Source organism: Fukomys damarensis, unplaced genomic scaffold (assembly GCF_012274545.1).
Source record: "Fukomys damarensis isolate Sample0158 unplaced genomic scaffold, DMR_v1.0_HiC HiC_scaffold_16, whole genome shotgun sequence".
Taxonomy (NCBI): domain Eukaryota; kingdom Metazoa; phylum Chordata; class Mammalia; order Rodentia; family Bathyergidae; genus Fukomys; species Fukomys damarensis.
Window position 1 is genome coordinate 492,517 of NW_022900928.1, and position 5,000 is coordinate 497,516.

The 5,000-nt window shown below is 50.6% G+C and overlaps 1 long non-coding RNA gene across 2 annotated transcripts in view; it reads right to left on the reverse strand.

Moving 5' to 3' along the window:
* Positions 1–579: 579 nt before the first annotated feature.
* LOC117286297 overlaps positions 580–5,000 on the reverse strand; it is a 14,176-nt gene continuing 9,755 nt past the window's right edge. For both annotated transcript variants that reach the window (XR_004517390.1, XR_004517389.1), the window contains exon 4: positions 580–659. This is a non-coding gene — a long non-coding RNA (uncharacterized LOC117286297). The remainder of the gene's footprint in view (positions 660–5,000) is intronic.

The following is a 5,000-nucleotide window of genomic DNA, read 5'->3' on the forward strand; positions in this document are numbered from 1 at the left end:
TCAGCCCAGTGGTCTCCACGATGCTTCCATCCGTGTGAACAACAATCAGTGTGGCTTTCTCAGTGTTTAGGCTGTCCCCGATCTGCAGCGCCGTCCTGCCAGACTGGGAGAGAGGACATGTCCAAAGGGTCAGCTACAAGGACAGCCACAGGTACTGCACCTCCCCCAGCAGGACACAGCCCAAAAAGGCTCTCACCATCTGTTGCCAACTAGGGGATATGACACGGTCACCCATGTCCACTCCAGAGACAGAGTCGAGCCGAAGCAAACCCAAGCCCAGGTCTACAGGTCTGAGCACAGCTGAAGAGACATGTGCACAGGTGCAGCCTCTCCTGCCCCCGCCCAACCACGGGTCACCAGGGTCCTAACAGACCATCTGCAGCTCTGACAGCTCCCAGGGAGAAGCAGCTGGTGAGACGGACTAGGAGAAGCTCCAGACAGAACAGCATGGACAGAGCCAGCCTCCTGCAGGGGACCCTGGGAGGCCGCGGAGCAGGAGTCCCAGCCCCACCCTAGGCACCAGGTGCAGACCCGCCCTGCCCTACCCTGCGGGCAGCTCACCAGGACGTGTCCTGAGATGGATGCAGCATTTGCCACTGAGGTTGTAAAGACATTGTCTGCAGAGGCGCCCACGTTGGCTACTGTCACCGTGGTCACTTCTGCAACAGAAGCAAAGCCTGACTTTACACATGACAAACGCCAGAACTCTGAACAGTGATGGCCTCACAGTGGAGCCCGCTGAGGCTCCACACGCACAGTGAGATGCTCGTGCTTTGCTTCCACGGCAGTGCTCAGACTCCCGGTTCTCTAGGAACAGAGACGTTCAACCTCCCTGATAAAGGCTCTAACTTAATTTTCAATTTTTATTTTTATTAGTCCATGTTTGCAGAACCTAACATGTACATTCCTTGTGAGGAGTTGGTATATGCACTTAACACACCTTCATTTTTTTCATCCCCTTCCCTCTCTTATCTCTTGGTCCACTTCTCTTTTGAGAAAGATCTAACTCCCTATTTCCCATTATTTATCTCTCAGTTTGCTCTTTATTTATATTTTGGGCTGTTCATATAGGAGAAGCCATGTAGTATTTAAACTTGTGAGTCTGGTTTATTTCACTTAACATTATAGTCTCAAAATACAAGCATTTTCCTACAAATGATTCAGAGGTAGGCTTCTTTATGGTAGAGTAGTACCCCACTGTATATAAATACCACATTTCCTTATCCATTCATCTGTTGAATATATAGGTTATTTGTAACATTTAGCTACTATGAATGCTGCTATAAATTTGGGCATACATAGATCACTGTAATATGATGTCTTTAACTCTTTCAGGAAGATACCTAGAAAGGGAAGAGTTACGTTGAATGGAATTTCTACTTTTTTTTAGACAACGTCTTACAATAGAGACCAGGATGGCCTTGAACTCACTGTGGATCACAGGCTGGCCTCAAACTCGGCAAAATCCTCCTGCCTAAGCCTCACACTTTCTGGGATTGCACGTGTGCACCACCATGTTTCGCCCAGTTTCAGTTTTTGGTTTTTTGAGACAGGGTCTCACTATGTAATTGAGACTGACTTGGAACTCACTATCAGCCCAGGCTGGTCTCCAACTCACAGTGATCCTCCTGCCTCAGCCTCCCAAGAGTGCTGGGATCACAGGCATGTGCCACTATGCCCCCACCACACCGGGCTGTTTCAGTTTCAGTTTTTTAAGGAATCACCATACTGATTTCCATAATGGTCATACTACTTTACATTCTCACCAATAGTATAAAAGGGTTCCTTTTTCTTTGCAGCCTCTGCAGTAATTATTTTCTTTATCTTTCTTTCTCTTTTTTTTTTTTTTTGGTACCAGGGAGTGAACTTGGGACCTTGCACTTGCAAGGCAGGTGGCAGAACCACTGAGCTAAATCCCTGGCCTTGTTATTTTATTTCTTGATGATAGCCATTCTTTCTAGAGTAATGCAGAATCTAAGTTTTTTTAGAATTCAGTGTTAATTTGCATTTCTCTAATGGCTTTGGATGTTTCTGAACGTGTTTATTGGCTATTTGTATGTCTGAAAAGTGTCTATTCCACTTGCCTATTTTTTAATTGAGTCCCCGCCTCCCTTTTTTGTAACAGGGATCAAACTCGGGACCTTGACCTTGCAAGACAGGCAGCAGAACCACTGAGCTAAATCCCCAGACCTTGATTGGGTCTTTTATTTTTTGGGGGGGGTCAAATATTTTGTGTTCTTTATATGTTCTAGATATTAGTCCTCTGAGGAATAATTTTTCCACTCTGTAGATTCTCTTCTCTGTTGGCTATTTCCTTTGCTGTGCAGAAGCTTTTTAATTTGATATATGATACCCTTTGTTGATTCTTGGTGCTATTTTTTGTACCAGCACTCTGTTCAGAAAGTGCTTGTCTACACCTATGTCTTCAGGTTTTACCTATTTTACTTTCCAGCAGATTCTTTCAACATTTACTCAATAAAGCCTATGTATAGCAACATCCACCACAAACCACCCCCTCACACAGAGCCACCGCTGACCGCTGGACCTCAGCCTCTCTTGGCTGGTAAGAGGCTGTGTCCCCCAGATCACCCCTGCCTGTACCTACATGAGGCCTAGGCCTCCGGGCACAACGGTCACAGCTCTGGTGCCAGTCACACAGGGCAGGCTCAGTCCCATCTCTCCCTCCGGGTCCCTCTGCTGCCACAGCCTGGCCATCCTCACAGGTCACCGTAGCCTTCTGCCCACCCCCATGTACAACCCCCCTCTTTCCCACCAATCTGCCTCCCGAGAAATGTGTCCCACCTGCACATCCCTGCCCAACAATGTGGACGGTGGCCCACAGTGTGGACAGGTGGTCACAGAGTGGACCCAGTGGCTCCGACAGCGTGCTGAACACCCCAGGGGGGCTGGCAGCTCCCATCTCATCTTCCCCTGCCACCCCTGTCCATCACAGCACCCTCCTCACCTCTGCAAAAGCCAAGAGGTCGCCCCTCTCACCCAGCATTCTAGAATGTTCATGTCAGGGGAGGCAGCACTCACAGGCACTGGCTGGAAACTCTGCACTAACGAGCTCCTGCCAACCACATGCAGCCACCTCAACCTCACCCTCAGCCAGCACTGAACCCACAGCTCAGGACCCAGGTCTGAAGACAGCTCAAGCAGCCAGGTGCCAAAGGTAGCTTCAGAAGGTAGCCTGCTCTGCCACATCATCTGGTAACCTGACCTCAGTAATTCATATCAAAAAATTTGAAAGCACAACTATAAAATTCTGTAGAGGGGCCAAGGACGGAGCTCAGTGGTACTGCACCTGCCCTCATAAGCACAAGGTCCTGAGTTCAATCCCCATACCGCAATTTAAAAAAAAAAATCTGCAGAAAAGCTGGGGATGTAGCCAGATGCCATATCCAAGGCTCTGAGTTTTAGTTCCAGCATTAAAAAATCTGCAAAAAAACCCCCCCAAAACAAAAAAAACTTACAACATAAATTACTCTAAAGTCATGATGAGCAATGTAATATTTCTTTTCTGCACTCATTAAAACAAGTTCTTAAGGTAGAAAAACCTCATGGCTCAAAATCTCACAAAACAGCACAGTGCCATGACACTTCCCTGCCTTCCATGAGTAGAGCAACAGACCACTCACGGACCAGCAGCACTCAGCCAGGTGGAACTGGGCCCCCTCCACCAAGACCCAGTGGTGCCAAACAAGCTCCCAGATTCCTCTGGGGTTTCTCACACTGCTGGACAGCACCCCAGTCCGAGCCTGCAAGGGCCCTTACAGGAAAAGGCTCTCAGAAGCAAAGAGAAAGCACACATTTCTTCCAGGGTGTACACATACATGGGAGCCACAGCTGGGCAGGGACGCGGCACTAGAGAAGGGACAAAGGACCTCCACAGGCCACCTCAGTCACAGCCCCTGGTTCCCAGTAGCAGGAAACCTGAGTGATGGTGCTGTGCTAGAAGTGACAGAGGGGAGATCCCCAAAGGATAGGCAAGTGACCATGGAGCAGCCAGCCTGACAAGGGATACCTCTAATCCCGGTTCCCAGGCCACGAAGGCCCTGGCCCTTCGCTCTCTGGATGTTCAGGCAACCAAATATGCCCCTCTTTATTGCCATCACCTGAGCTCTTCCAGGGCCGGGTCCACATCTAACCCTCCTAACCTACCAGCTCCCAGGATGGAGGAAAAGATAGGGAGGGTGTGAGCTGAGCGGGGTCCAGAGGAGTAAGAAAGAAGAGCAGTAGAGAGCCACACTCGAGTGTTGGAGCAGGTACACATGCACAGCGGGGCCAGCCATCAGAGTGGGGTGGGTATAAGGCAGGTATGTGGGGCAGGGGCAAATGCACAGGGCAGGTGGGAGCCAGCCAGTCCACTGGGAAGGTGTGCAGGTCAAGGGTGCGGCACAGGTGTGGGGTGGGTATACAAAACAGGCAGACGAGGTGTGCAGGACTGGTATGGGGCAACTATGTCAAGAGGCAGGCTCGAGGTTGGTGTGGGACAGACGTGTAGGGCAAGTCTGCAATGCAGGCAGGTGGGCAGTGCAGGACTGGTATGCGGTGCAAATGTGCAGAACAGGTATGAGGTAGGGACATGGAGCAAGTGTGCAGCAGGTGCGTGGCACAGGTGCGGACCTGGCATGGCACAGATGTGGGGCAAATATTTGGGGCTAGTGGAAGGCAAGAATGAGGGGCAGGAGCATGGAGTAGGTGTGCAGGGCAGATACATCAGCTATGGGACAGGCATGACAGACAGGTGCATGGCACTGTGTATGCAGGGTAGGTGCATTCAGGGCAGGTGCAGTGCACACAGAACAAGTGTGTGATGCATGTGAGGCAAGTGTGCGGTGCATGCGGGACAGGCGTGAGGGCAAACAGGTATGCATGACAGGTGGGCAGGTCAGGTGCTCGGTTAAGTGCATGTGGGCAGGTTAGAGCAGGTGCACACGGGGCAGGTGCGCGGTGACCCACTTGCCTGCGAAGGCGGCGGCGGCGGCAGCGGCCTC